We start from the raw sequence: 16,610 nt of genomic DNA, 5'->3' as shown, positions 1-16,610 counted from the left end.
CACCACTCTATTGAAGAATGATTCTTTTCATTGGAATGAATCTATTAATGTAGCACTTGAGAAATTGAAGAAGGCTATGAGTACACTTCTAGTGCTTGCCACTCTAGACTTCACCAAGGAATTCATTGTTGAATGTGATGCTTCTAGAAATGGGATAGGAGCAATTATCATGCAAGAAGCTTCAATAATTGATTTTGAGAGTTTTCAATTAAAAGGAAAAAATCAGCTCAAACCTATTTATGAGAAGGAAATGCTACCAATACTTAATGTAGTTTAAACATGGGGGCCTTATTTAATGGGTCAAGACTTCAAGGTTAAAATATATCATGATAGCCTAAAATATTGTTTGGAACAAAGACAATCTTTGGAAGAGCAACAAAAATGGGTCACTAAGATGTTGCGATATGACTTTGAAATTGTATATAAGAAAGGAAAGGAAAATATTGTGGCCGGTGCACTTTCAAGGAAGGATGAAAAAGATGAATCCTTATTGTGTTCCCTTTCAACATTAAAATAAAATTGGGTAGAAGAAGCCAAAGAAGAGTGAAAAAATGATGTTGCAATAAGTAATCCCATCCAACAAGTAAGAAGTGACCCTAGAAGTTCAAATAAGTTTTTCTTGAAGGGGGAAATTTTTTGGTATAAAGAAAATTTGTATCTGTACAAGAATTCTACTCTTAAACAAAAGATTCTCAAATAACTGCATGTGTCCCTAGTTGGTGGTCATTTAGGATTTTTGAAGGCATATCATTAGGTCAAGAAAGATTTCTTTTGTGAAGGGCTAAAAGGTCATGTTAAAAAATTTGTGGTTGAATGTTTGGTTTGTCAAAGAAATAAGTGGAAGATAGTTAACACACTAGGTCTCTTGCAGGCATTATCTATTCCTAACCAACCTTGGAAAGAGGTATGCATGGACTTCATTGCAGGGTTTTACAAATCTAAAGGTTATAATGTCATCATGGTAGTAGTTGGCTGCCTCACTAAATATGCACATTTCATTGCATTATCACATCCTTTTACAACAAATACAGTGGCGAAAGTTTCCTTGGAGAATACACAAAAGCTACATGGCACACCTAAGGTTATTGTTAGTGATCATGATCCTATATTTACTAGTCACTTTTGGAAAGATTTATTCTCATGTTTGGGTACTCAATTGGCTCATTTTTCTTCATACCATTTTCAATCAAATGGGAAAATTAAGGTTGTTAATAAATTTTTTGAAGGTTATATACGTTGTCTCACCTAAGAGAATCACTCTCAATGGGTAGATTGGCTACCTCTTGCAAAATGGTGGTATAGTACTTCCTTTCACAGGTCATCAAAAATGTCTCCATTTTTGGCACTTTATAGATATCATCCTAGCAAAAGGAGGGAAAAAAATACCAGGGCCAAAGGCACACCCAACAATCCAAACCAACCTAGCAGAGCTAACATAATGAAAGAAAATGGACAAAGAGGAAAACACCACAGAAAGAGAGAATAATACACTTTATTGATTCATGAACATATTAGTGTACATGCCTTGTTGTAAGGCCTTTTGGGTTACAGCTAAATACAAAATACATTCAAGATCAAAGATCCAATATCAAATTTGTAGCTCTAGAGACATATGCCATGAACTCTCCAAAATTTCATGTTTAGCTCTAAAATCCTCAAAATCTCACAAAAACTACCTAACTCTAAACCTAAAAACTCTATTTATACTTGCCAAAGTGGCTTACAGATCATTCTAGAATAGTACATAATAGCAAGGCCAACCCAATAATGGTCTAGACAAATCCTAAGAAAATATTTGATCATAAATTTCATGATCAAAATCAATCCTGCAAGTTGGCTTGCACCAAAAATGCAAAAATTCTATCCAAAATGTAGACACTTAGTATAAACAAGAAAAGTTGCCACATAAAGTTTCATTCGACATACACTAGGTAACTTGACACATAAAGAATAGCTCAACACACACTATGGAACTTGGAACACACTGTAGAGATGGGACAACACATGAACCTGAGTGTTAACATGATGTGGGATAACCTCAACTCAGCATAAACTACAAAATTACTGGCACTCAGTAATTGTTGTAACTTGACAATATCTAAAACTTAGCAACAACTAGCAAAATGAACACAAATAAGTAGGACAACACATCAAGCTAGGATGCTCCTACATAAGACAACTAGGGTAGAGAGAAATGATTCTCCTAAATCATGCAAGTGCCACAACTTGAGCTGAATACAACTCAAATTGAGAAATCCATGTAGCATCTTCAACAAGTCTATTTTTCTACTTCACAAAATATTCATAGTAGTCCTTTCCTCTTGTACATTTACCAAATCTTTGGTCCAATATATATTCAACCTCTTCAATCTACTTTTTAGGATAATCATCAAGTACAACAACTTCATCATCTAACTCATGATACTTATACAAGTCAACAACGTTGAATATAGGAGATATATCCATGTCATCAAGCAACTCAACTTCATAAGAATTTCCACTATCAAGCTTCTTCAAGATCCTACAAGGTCCAAATTTCTTCATCTTTAGCTTACTATATGTTCCAAGTGGAAATCTTACTTTCTTCAAATGAATCATCACCTCATGACCAACTTCAAAAACATGATGTTTTCTAGACTTATCAGCATTCTCCTTGTACTTCTAATTACTTTTTTCTGACTTTACCTTCACTTCCTTATGTAAAGACTCCATGAAATTAGAAAATTCTTCTTCTGTCGCACTTCTCTTCACTAACAATATCTTTTAGATCCAATACTCCTCTAGGATTCATTCTAGTAACAATTTCAAAAGGTGTCTCTCCTATACTTCTATTCACAAAATTATTATATGCAAACTTAGCTTCTGCTAATACCATCTCCCAATTATGTGTTTCATCTCCAAGTAAGCATCTCAAAAAATTACCCAAGCTTTGAATCACAACATTTATCTATCCATCAGTTTTTGGAAGGAATGTATAACTAAACTTTAGTTGAGTACCCATCTTCTTCCACAACATCCTCCAAAATTAACAAACAAACTTATTTTCTCTATATAAAAAAATACTTCTTAGTAATCCATGAAATCTAACAACCTCTTTGAAGAAAAGTTTAGCAACATGTTTAGCATCTGATGTCTTCTTACATGGTATAAAATGAGACATTTTAGAAAATTTGTCCACAATAATAAGTTAGAATCATACCCCTTTACTGTTTTAGGCAATCCAAGAACAAAATCCATACTAATGTAACTCCAAGGTTCGTTAGGAACACTAATAGGTGTATAAAAACTAGTATTTTGACTTACTCCTTCTATAAATTGACAAACTCCATAACTCTTTACAAATTTCTAAACATCCTTATACATATATGGCCAATAATACTTCTCTTTCAGCAAACTCAATGTCTTATCAATGCCAAAATGTCTAGCCAATCCGCCACTATGTTTTTCCTTAATCAAATTCAACCTCATAGAACTTCTATGAATACACAACTATATTTTGACTTACTCCTTTTGAAACTTTACAAACTCCATAGCTATTTACAATACTTTTAACATCCTTACACATTTGTAGCCAATAATACTTCTCTTTCAACAAACTCAATGTATTATCAATGCCAAAATGTCTAGCCAATCGAACACTATGCTTTTTCTTAATTAGAATCAACCTCATATAACTTCTAGGAATACACAACTCAATACCTATCAACATTATTCCTTCTTGAATGAAATATTCATCATACTTACTCATTTGATTTATCATATTTGGTGCTCTACACTCTCTCCATGCCTCAGAAAAAATAGGATTGACATCATACAACTCTTTCATTTCATCAAACCCAAGAACTTCAACCTTTATCTCTATCAAAAAAGAATGTCTACTACTTAATGCATTAGCAACTATATTAGTAACTCCACTCTTATTCTTGATCACAAATGTAAAATTCTACAAGTACTCAACCCACTTCATATGTCTTTGGTTCAATTAATGTTAACTTCCCATGTATTGTAAAGCATTATGATTAGTATACAACACAAACTCCTTAGGAATCAAATAATATCTCCACTTTTTCAATGCTTTAATAATAGCATAAAACTCTTGATCATACATAGAATACTTCCTTTTAGCATCATTCAGCTTCCCACTAATGAAATAAATAGGCTTACCTTCTTGACTTAATACAACTCCTATTGCACTACCACTTGCATCACATTCAAATTGAAATACCTTATTGAAATCAGTGAAAGCCAATAAGGGCAACTCAAAAAACTTTTGTTTCAAAGTCTCAAAACTCTTATCAGCTCCATGTGTCCACTTGAATTCATTTTTATCTCCTCTCTTTGGCTCAATCATAGCATCACAAACAACATTGAAATTCTATATAAATATTCTATAAAACCTAGCCAAAGCATGAAATGATCTTACCTCACCACATTCTCAAGTGTAGGCCATTTCAAAATTACTTTAACCTTTTTTGAATCCATCCTCAAACCATCAATTGAAAAAACAAATCCCAAATACTCAATCTCGTCTTCCATAAAAGAACACTTTTTAAGATTAATTAGCATTTTTTCCTTTTTCAATCTTCATAATACTTGTCTAACATGCTCAAGATGTTTTTCCTTAGTCTTTGATGTATGGGGCCTCACTTAATACAATAAACTCATAACAAAAACATAGAAACAATAGAAAATGTGAGAACAAAATATGGACTTCTTATTTGCATTGCAAATGCATAATTACAGAATTTATAAGTACAATATGCTAACCCACATGGGTGTCTCTAGTACATTAATTTGCAAGAAAAGCTATGAACTATCACCCAAAGCTATCCTAGACAATGTTCAAGCCTTTCTTAAATAGGAAGTTTTGTACTAGTTGAGAAGATTCTAGATGCTCAAACTTAATACCTGGGGCCGAAAGAACCTAACAATACATGAGTAAAAGTATAAAGTTGTGTCACCTTTCAGGCTAACTTATTAGAATAACTAAATTTGAGTATTTCTATCTAAAAATTAATTTTTTTCCAACATATAATCTAGATAAATTCACTCTAGCTAAGTTATATATGGTCTTACACTTTTCAAATTTGAAATGGCTATTAAATGCATGTTTATACTAATTTGTATCCAATTACTAAAGAAGTAAAATTATTTTAGAAAATTAATATTTCTATAACTCTTACCATTTTTTATGATATTTTTAAAATAACTTATAAACACCATTTTATAGATCTCAAAGTCAAGAATATTCTCATATAGAATTTATAGTGTTTTAATTAGATATAATATATTGTAATCAAAAAATTCTATAGGTATGTATTTTAACACTTGAAAAGATGTCAATTTTGAGAAAGAAAAAAATATTAAATCATATCAAAAAAAATTTAAAATGATATTATGTTCTAGAGGGGAGATTCCTCTTCTAGAATGTATAATTTTTCTTCTTATTAGAATAGATTTGTTTTAAAAAATGTGGTGTGAGATGAAAATTATCAATTTCAGGTGAGTTGAAATTTGAATCATTATAAAAGAGAAAATAAAGGTCTAAAGTCAATTTTATTTTTGATTGTTCTAGCTCTATGTATTACCTATAACATAGTCTAAGATCAAAAGGAAATAAGTTTATTTCCATATAGTTTTGTGTTGGGAACTAGACCCATAATTTTCAACATTTTTAGCAACTAAAAAATTGCCTATAAAATTTATGAAAATACATAAAAAAATATCCCAAATAATTATTAAAAATTATAATCCTAAGTTCTTTCATTTCTACACATTTCATTAGTTTACTTAATATTTAAATTCTAAATAATAATACCAATTTTATGTCATTGAAGTTGAACAGTTATACTTTTTTTAGCCTTTTTCTTTACCCAAGTTTGTGCTTTTACCCACACATAGAGTTGGCCAAATACATCTTTGACAAATTATTTTAGAAATTTTGGTAGCCCATCCTCTGAAGGCTATAACTCACAAACCGTTGCTCTGATTGGCTATTATAACAACGTTTTGGAAATGCCAACTATTAATCTATAGGCTCAAAACTATGTTAGTGCCATTTTGTTGATTATTTGGACCTCATTTGGGTAGTCTAAGGCCTCCAACAATGACCCTAAAGACTTTTTTGCAAATTTTCAATCAAAAATCTGAAATAACTTCTTTGATACTAATGCTTGAGTAATAAGGATTTTCTGGTAGGGTTAGAATTCTAAATGAATCTTCCTGTAACATTCCATCTCATATGACAAAATTAATAAAAATACTAGGTTCCTATAAATAGTAAGCACCCTATCTACTAGTCCTTATTAGAATAGAAAAGATCGAAAATATATTTTTTTGGGTGATGCAAGATTGCCCTTGCACCCAGGATGCTTCTACATCAGACACCCAGGGTAATTTGAGAAGTGACCCTATCATGTCTTAGGTGTTCAAAGGAAAATTGAGATAGTTAAACCCTCCTTTTTTAGCCATGATGAGCCCTCAACTAGTCTCCCTTTCCATTCAACTAGATATTCCTCATAAGTTTTGTTTCTAGTACTTTTTCCAACATGACTATCTAGTATCTCCTCAATCTTCATTGTAGCCAAACTAGCTATTGGAATGCTCCACTGCACTTTTCAATTTCATGTCCATCACATCCTTCATAATACTCTATGAAATCTAAAATATTAAATACTAGAGAAACATTCAATTCAGCTAGCAACTCAACTTCATACACATTGTTAGAATCATGCCTTTTCACTATCTTGCATTGTCCAAACCTCTTCATCTTCAACTTATTATATGTACCAATTAGAAAACACTCCTTTCTCAAATGAACCATGACTTCATCTCCAATCTAAAATTAATTATATCTCCTTTTCACATCTGCCTTAGCCTTATACTTTGGATTCATCTTTATGATGTGCTTTCTCACCTCCTCATAGACATTCTTCAAATGTTTAGCAAAATCTTCTACTTTAGCACTACTTATGTCTTCTTTATCCAATTGCCTTAGTTCAGAGGCATTTTTGGGACTACTTCCATATACAATCTGGAATGGTGATTTACTAGTACTCCCATTGACATAATTGTTATATGCAAATTATTCCTATGATAAAATCATATCCCATCCTTTTGGTTTATCTCCAACCAAGCATCCCAACAAATTTCCCAAATAGTGATTCATAGCTTCTATTTGACTAGTAGTTTCTGGACGATGTGATGAAGCAAACTTAAAAATTTGTTGTCAACTTCTTTCACAATGCCAAAAATATCCAACAAATTTGGTATCTAGATCTAAAAGTATACTCTTTAGTAGACCATGTAATCTCACTTCCTTGAAAACAACTCTGCTACATGAACATCACTAGTCTTATTGCAAGGAATAAAATGTGCCATCTTTGAGAACCTGTCAACCACCAAAAAAATAGAATCATGCCCACACTATGTCCTCAATAATCAAAAAATAAAATCCATCCTAATATCCTCCCATGACTTTAATGGTATAGGTAATGGTTGATACAACCCTGTATTCTACTTCACTCCTTTTTCCATCTAACATACTCTACAACTTTGTACAAAATTCATCACATCTTGCTATAGCTATGGCCAGTAGTAATTTTCAACAACCAAAGCTATGGTTTTATCTCTACCAAAATGTCCAGTGAATTCTCCACTATGCTTCTCTTGGATGAGATTCTCTCTCATTGAACTTCTATGGATGCACAACTAGCTTCCTCTAAACAACACATTATACTGGATCATAAAATCCAACTGCTTTGTCCTATCAAGTGTAACAGGTTCTATACAAGCCTTCCACATGTTACCAAAATCAAGATCATCTGGATAGAATGTACTGAGTTCCTTGAACCCAACCACCTCTATCTACATTTCTATCAACAAAATTTGTCTTCTACTAAGAGCATCTACAACTTTTTTAGACTTCCCACTCTTGTGTTTCAAAAAAAAAGTATAACTTGACAAAAGCTCAACCCCCTTTAAATGCCTTTGGTTAAATTTTCCTTGACTATTCAAATATTGCAAAGCTTGATGATCAGTATACAAAACAAACTCCTTAGAAAGAAGATAGTGTCTCCACTTCTTCATTTCTTAAACTATAGCATAAAAGTCTTGATCATAAGCAAAATGATCTCTTTTTACATCATTCAATTTCTCATTGAAATAAGAAATAGGTCTACCTTCCTAGCTCAAAATAGCTCCTATTGTAGTACCAACAGCATTGCAGTCTACTTGAAATAACTCATTGAAATCGAGAAGTTCTAAAATAGGTTGCTTAGTAACTTTCTATTTCAATAGATTAAAACGCTTATCTACTCCTACAGTCTACTTAAACTCTTTCGTATCCCCTCTCATTGTTTCAGTCAAGGGTCCACAAATACTGCTAAAACTTCTTATGAATTTTCTACAAAATGTAGTCAGTCCACGAAAAGATATGACCTCTAACACACTCCTTGGGGTAGGCCATTCAAGGATAGCCTTCACTTTCTTTAGGTCCATTTTCAAACCTTCTCCTAAGAATAAAAATCCTAGGTACACCAACTCTTTCTTTACAAAATTGCACTTCTTAAGGTTTATTAACAACTTTTCTTCCATCAACATATCAAACAAATTGCAAATATGAATCAAATGATCCTCTAATATCTTACTAAGGATTCATATTTCATCTAGGTAAAAAATGAAAAACTTACCCATAAACTCCTTTAGTACCTCATTCTTGAGCCTCATGAAAGTGCTTGGTGCATTGGTTAGCCCAAAAAGTATGACTAATCACTCATATAGTCCTTCCCTTGTCTTGAGAGTAGTCTTCCACTCATTACCTTCTTTGATATGAATTTGATGGTAGCCATTCTTCATATCTATCTTTCTCAAATACTTACCTCCATTCAAATAGTCCATAGTATCATCCATCCATGGTAATGGAGATATATACTTTATTGTGATCTTGTTGATAGCACATGAATCTATGAACACCCTCCATTTTCTATTCTTCTTTGGTGCTAATACTATTGGTACAAAACATGGACTTAGACTCTCTCGAATCAACCCCTTCTGCAAAAACTCATGAACTTTTGTGTTCAACTCTCCTCGTTTTGCTAGTGTCATTCTATGAACTGCCTTGTTTAGCAAAATGACTCCTAGAGCCGAATCCACCTAGTGACTAGTCTTCCTCATTGAGGGAAATCTTTCAGGTACATTATTTGATACTATATTAGAAAGCACTCTCAACATATCTTCAACTTCTATAGGTACCTCCTCTACTTCTTCTATACTATCTTTAGAAATTATAGCAAAACACATATAGCTCATGTTTCATACTTTTAAGAAACTCTTTTCAATTAACAAAACATATTCTAGTAGCACTACATACCTTTTCTTCTTTATCCTTCAATGGATTCAACTTATGTTTCACTCCATCCTTAGTTAGAGTTTATGTATTTGCTTGCCCATCATGTAGAGTATGCCTATCAAACTGTTATAACCTAACCAAAAACATATGACATATGTCCATAGGTATGATATCACACAGTAGCTCATCCCGACAGCTTCCAATTTTGAACTTCACTAAGCACTGCTCATTGACCATGACCTTGTGGTCATCTTGCACCCAAGCAATGTGGTATGGATGCACATGTTTATGCCTCTTTAGATTCCACTTGGTGACCATCATTTTTGACACAAGATTGTCAATAATTCAACCATTAATGATCATATCACAACACTTATCTTCACATTTGCACCTTGTATGAAACAAGCTCCTTCTTTTCTCAGGTTCATTCTCACCACTCAGCAAGACTCTTCAATTAACTAGGACTTCTCATCTTTTAGCATCTACAAATTGTGAGGTTTTTGCATCTTCATCAACATGTGCAACTCTCACTTGACCTTTTGGTCCTTGATTTTCCCTTCCTTGGCACTAGGTACATTCAAATGCTCTATGTCCTTCTTCTCTATAGTGAAAACATTTTCTACGAAAGCCTCCTCTTCTAGATCCTTGTTCTCTACCTCTTCCTCTCTAATCTGTATTATTCTAATCAAAGAAAAAATTTAAATTTTTTCCTCTCCGATTTTGACTACTACTTCTAGCCTCATCCTTTCTCTTTTGATCATCATTATGATCACCATAAGATCATCCATCAAATCTTCCACCATGACCTCTTCCACTATTCTTATTACCAAACTTATTACTCAGATTTTTATCAACTCTTAGGGAAAACTAGTATGCCTCCTCAATACTACTCATTCAAACAAAACTTAGCTCATCCTGAATGCTAGGCCTTAACCCATTAAAATAATGGGTGATTTTCTTCTTATCAACTTCTACATGGTCAATTCTAACAAGAATTCAGTAGAATTGTCCCATATACTCTTGAATAGATTTTTCTACTTGTTATTGAAAAAAATTTCCTGCTTGCTTCAACCCTTACATCTTCTTCAAAAGATCAAGCTCATAATCCATGAGAATGAATTCTCATTTCAATTTATCTTTCATTTGATCCCATCTAGTGATTTTTCCTTTCCCTTTCTATTTCACTCCAACTAAACCTCCTACCACCAATTCTTCACATGCCCCTTTAGTTTTGCCTTCGCAAACTTGACCCTGTATATGAGCAATGTTAGTATGCTAATAGAAACCAAATTTAAATAAAGCTTCTACAAACTAAACAAAATTCATAAACTTCAAGATAGACTAAGATGATCTCTCAATTAAGAATATGAGCCATTAATGGGCTCTCTTAATAAGAAGCTCTCTTTTTGATTGGCTTTGTCTAAATAGATAGGATGTATGCTCAAGCTTATGCTTCAAAAAGGGCTTCAAATGGAGTTGGAATTTGGGTGTGAGTGTATGGTTTTGATGTAAAATGGCTTCTTAAAATGGCATTATGACTTTACTTCATGGATTGTGTTGTTTTCCAAAGGGGAAGGATCCAATTTATAGGAAAGAGGCTTGAGGGATTGAGGACTAAGATGCAAGGATGGGGAAAAGCTCATGGAGGGCTCAGATTGCATGAGAGGAGAGCACGTGGATTGTGCTTCTTTATAACCAATTAGGGAGTGACACATGTCACAGGGTGAGAGGATGGAGGAAAGGGGAAGGATGAGTCAACAAAGGAGGCTCAAGGGATAAAATCTTCATAAAGACCCTCATAATGGCTTGTAAGAGCAATGAAAGGGCTTTGGAAGAGTCATTTATGGCCTAGTGGGCTTCATAAAGTTTTATGGTTGGGATATTTTGAGGGAGATGAGAGGAATTTCGACTTGGGCTTGATTAGGAAGGTTTTATGATTTCTTAGGCTTGTGCAAATGATTAGAGGATGGATTAGGATGGTTTAGGATTAGCTTAGGGATAGGCAAGTGGATGGCATTTAATGAGGGTGGGTGAAGGAGGAGATATTTGTTAACTTTGGCTTGGGTTAGTAAGTCTTAACCCATGTTTAGAGAATGTGACAAGGTTAGGAGGGGATTAGTATTAGGTTTAAAGACATCTTCTAGAAGAGTCTAGACTTTGGATGAGGATTAAGACTTTCTAGAATAGTCTAGAACTTCCTAGGATGAGGATGAAGACATTCTAGAAGAGTCTAGAACTTCTTAGGATGAGGATAAATTAGATTTTTAGGAAATAAATAAAATTTTATTTATTTCAAGGGTTTGGGTTGAGGAGATATTTATTAAAACTTTTTTAATAAACATGAGGATTAATATTTAATCTTAATTAAATATTTTGAGTTGGGATTAGGGGTAGGAAATGATGGGATTAGCCTTTAATCAAAATTAAAGAAGAATTAGAAGATTTTGGAAGAGGTTAGCGGTCTTAAGAAAATTGGCCAAGTTTTGGGCAAAAATAAATTATTTATTTATTTTGGGTTTTTTGGTCAATTTATTAATTAAATAATTAATAAATAAGAAAATAATGTTTAACTAAGATTTAAACATTTTTGGGAGGGATTCCTTAATTAAATGTTTTTAATTAAGATAAAGGGATTTAATGGCATAAAAATAAATAAATTAATTAAATAATTAATTAATTAATAAATGATGATGTCATCAGGAATTTTTTAGAGAATAAAAATACTTTATTTTCTAAACGTTTTTAGGTGTCTACATTTTGCCCCTCTTTGAGGTGATGCCGCAAGTCACATGGCATCAAAGATAAGAAAATAAGATGCCCAAGGCTAGAGCAGAACAGGAGAGAATGGACTGGGAGATGCCCCCTCAAGAAGGTGGCGGAGAGAGAAAGTGAGCCTCGACAGCTTCTTGAAAAGTACAAGAATCCAAGATGAGCAAGGAGACGTAGATTGGTTGAAGAGAAGAGGCTGAATTAGCTCAAACTCTCACTATGGGAGAATGATAAAGGGAGAATCAGATGCACAAGAGGAAGCAAACTTAAGACTTTAGGGAAGGTGGAGGATGAAGGAGCAGAGCACTATAAAAAGGAATCCATGATAGGGAGATGGATGAGGGGATTATAAAGCTGATGCAAAAGGATTTCAAAGAGTTAGATTGGCGAAAGATGGGTTTCGGAGATCCCTAGGACTAGGATTGTGGATCTCAAAAGATTAGGCTTGGTGGATTGATTTGGATTGGTGGATCCCTAAGACTAGGATTGTGGATCCCTAAAGCTAAAAGTGAGGAGTGATTCAAAGAGATACTGATGCATAAGCTGGGGTAGGAGAGATAGATGTTGGATATGGATGGAGGATAATGGAGATGAAGGAAGACCATTGAAGCTTTTTGAGCGGGGGGATACTTCAAAGAGAAGTACCACCATGTAGTTGAGCACTAGATTTACTATAGGACTATTGGTTAATTTCCAAGGTTACCAAGAACATCAAGGCATTTTCACCAACTATCCAGAGGACTAACAGACTGACTCAAAAAAAAAATTCAAGGATGGCCCTAGCATCACACATGAATCTCGAAAGAATCAGAGTGGAACTGACATTGGGTAACCCACAAGAAGAAAAGAAAAAAAAACAAAAGACTTGATCAAGACCTTATGCCTAGATTGCCCCTTTCGTAGTATACCATGATATGGAAGATCGTGGCAAATTTGAGGAGGGAACAAAAAGATTGTTTGGAAAAGATACTTCAAGACCCAAAAGGAAAGATTCCAAATCAAAAGAAAGTGAAAATCCAAAAGAGAAAAATTTGCCAATGAGATGGGTAGGAAGAGGTACTAACGGACCAAGATCAAACATGAGGAAAGCTATATCCTACAAGGATCTATCAGAGAGCACCTAAGCATGGTGGATCTGGATGAGTGATGCATCTGGCAAGTTGAACTAAGAAGGATAACAATTTGGTGATAGGAAATCTAGCTAAAGGATGCATTGGGATAGCTAACCAAGGGTTGTGCGATGTGTGCAAGATGTTGATCAAGGACGATCTAACATGAAAACTAGATAGATACAATGGTACTAAGCTAAAGAGGATGTACAAGCTGACGGACTAAGATATGTTACAAATGTACAAGGTTGTTCATGTTTGGATTTTGTGAGATGGAAATGTTTGTGAAGGGTGGGGTGTCTACAATAGTTGATAGGCGGATAGGTAGATGGTTTGTGAAAAGCTTAAGGAAAATGGGATTCTTTGTGTGCATGTGATAGGATACAAACTAGGATACAAGATTATTTACAAGCTGGAATATGGTACAAGCTTTGGACAAGATTCGGATATACAAGGTATGATACAAGGGATGATACAAGATTTACAAGCTGAGGTATAAGATTTACAAGCTGAGGTACAAGATTTACAAGCTGTATAGGAGGTATTTACAAGCTCCAATAGATTTTGGATATTTGGTTAGAACACCAAGGGAACAAGCAGGTGTTTTATGGGATGGTGGGTGAATGGATGAGGGATAGGATAGTGATAGATAATGGATTAGTCTTAGTACACAAGGCACCTGAGTTACCAGGTTTTCACCAAGGTACCTATCCAAGGAGCTTGAATTGCCAAGTTTTCACAATTGGATGCTTATTTCTCTTTACTATTTTATTTTTTTATTTTTTCAAAAGCTGGGTATACCAAGGATTTTCAAGCATAGAACTTCTTGAGATGAATGATGTTAGTAGGATCATTCAAGAGTTCTCCTTCTTTTGTAGATAGCTGATAGGCTCCGGAGCCAAAGGAGGTGGTTACAACATAAGGACCAAGCCATGTAGGTTCAAACTTGCCTTTCTTTTCTCAATCAGCTTGGACGTTCATATTTTCTTTGAGGACCATGTCACTTGGTTGAAAGTGTCATGGGAGCCCCTTCTTGTTGAAATTCCTTTTGAGATGAGTTTGATAGACTTTGAGATGATCATAGGCTTGTTGTTGCTTCTCATCTAAGAGATCTAGCTGGGTGAGTCGAGCTACTCTATATTCTTCATCTGATATTTGCCCTTGCAAAGATATGCACAAGGAGGGAAGTTCAACCTCTATAGGTAGTACTGATTTAGCACCATAGACTAGGGAGTATGGAGTTGTGCCTATGGATGTACGAAAGGAGGTTCGATAGGCCCATAGGGCTGGATTTATTTGTAGGTGCCAATCACGGCCGGAATCATTGACAACTTTCTTTAGGATTTTGAGGGGGGTTTTGTTAGTTGCCTTTGCCTGGCTGTTACCTTGTGGAAAATATGGGCTAGAAAAGTGGTGATGGATGCAGAGGGAAGTGCATAGTTCTTCCATGTTGAGATTTTCAAAGTTACCTCCGTGGTCGGTGAAGATGGTGGATGGGATGTCAAAGCGGCAAACAATGTGGTACAAGATGAACTTGGAGACCTGAACTCCTGTAGCTAAGACTAGGGGGACTGCTTCCACCCATTTAGTGAAATAGTCTGTAGCTGTTATTATCCATTTATGTCCATTAGATGAGAGGGGTGTGATAGTTCCAACTAGATCAAGGCCCCAACAAGCGAAAGGCCAAGGTGGTGCAATAGGCTGTAGATCCTGTGCTGGAGCATGCACAAGATTTGCATGCTACTAACATGGGAGACACTTTTTGACAAAGTCACAGGAGTCTTCTTCAATGGTAGGCCAATAGTAGCCTGCTCTAAGGATTTGTCACGCTAGGAAAATACCACTTGTGTGGGCACCACAAAGTCCAGAATGTACTTCTTTTAACACCATCACGGCCTCATTTTGGTCTAAACATCGAGAGAGAGTATCATGATAACCCCGATGATATAGGGTATTGGCTATGATAACATAGCAGGAGGATTTTCAGATGAGGTTTTGGTGTTGGGTACGTGTGAGGTGAGGGGATATGATACCATCGTTAAGGTAAGCATGAATCTCATGGTACCAAGGGGATTGGGGACCAACCAAGATACAAACACAGTTTGAATCCTCATTCGCATAGGCAGGTGTGAGGAGCTGCTCCACTAAACACTCACATTGTGTAGCTACTTGGGGAATTTCCAAGAGCGAGCCTATAGTAGCCATAGCATCTACTGCTTTAGTCTGTATTTGAGGCACTTGTGTAAAATAAAGCCTTGTAAAATGCTTGGTTAGTTGATCAACTAGCTCTTTGTAGGGTAATAGCTTTTCATCTTTGGTTTGATATTCATTTAGGGCTTGCTTGATGATGAGCTGAGAATTGCCAAAGATTTGTAACTCAGCAATGTTCCATTCTATAGCTATCTTTAATCCTGCTATGAGGGCCTCATATTCAGCTATATTATTGGTGCTAGGGAATTGTATCTTGAAGGCTTTTGGAATGTAATCTCCTTGAGGTGTGACCAACAATATTCCTGCCCCTGATCCATGAGATGTGTATGAGCCATCAAAATAAAGTTTCCATGGGGGTTGTTCTTCAATTAGATAGATATGCTCATCTGGAAATTTTGTGATCAACGGATAAGCATCTATTAGAGGTGCATTAGCTAGGTGATCTTCTATAGCTTTCCCTTTGATTGCCTTTCTGTCCACATATTGGATGTCAAATTCGCTAAGGAGCATAACCCATTTGGCCAAACGGCCTATAAGGAGCATGTAGTGGCGAAGCTTTTGAGTTGAGAAAACAACTGCCAAACAAGCTTTTTCCATAGGAGTGTAATTGAGTTCATAACCAACTAGGGGTAGATGGCTCTTTCTCTGCTGTAGTCATCGAGCTATGCTAGAAGTGCCCCTAGAGCAGTAGGTGTTGCTGATATGTACAAAATCAGGGGATGACTAGGAACTGGTGGAACCAAGATAGGGGGATTGATGAGATATTGCTTGAGATGGTCAAAGTTGCACTAACATAAAGAATCCCACTTTAAGTTCTCATCCTTCTTCAGTAAATGTGAAAATGGTGTACACTTATCTGCAAGCTAGGAGATGAAGCGTCAAACAAATTGAAGCTTTCCCTAAAGAGAACGAAGTTGTCGTAGTGTCTAGGGAGGAGGCATGTCTAAGATAGCTTTGACCTTCTTGGGGTTGATCTCTACACCTCGTTTAGAAACTATAAAGCCTAGAAGCTTGCCAGATGTGACCCCAAAGACACATTTCTTGGGATTTAGCATGAGATGATATTTGGCTAACCTATCAAAGACTTTCTCCAGGTCAGCAAGATGATCCATGAAGTTATGAGACTTGGCCAAGATATCATCCACATAATCCTCCAAAATGCTATGGATGAG

This window comes from Cupressus sempervirens, chromosome 3 (assembly GCF_028749045.1).
Source record: "Cupressus sempervirens isolate cs-2001-9-10 chromosome 3, ASM2874904v1, whole genome shotgun sequence".
Lineage (NCBI taxonomy): Eukaryota > Viridiplantae > Streptophyta > Pinopsida > Cupressales > Cupressaceae > Cupressus > Cupressus sempervirens.
The sequence above is the reverse complement of the archived record's forward strand: the minus strand, read 5'-3'. Positions refer to the sequence as shown.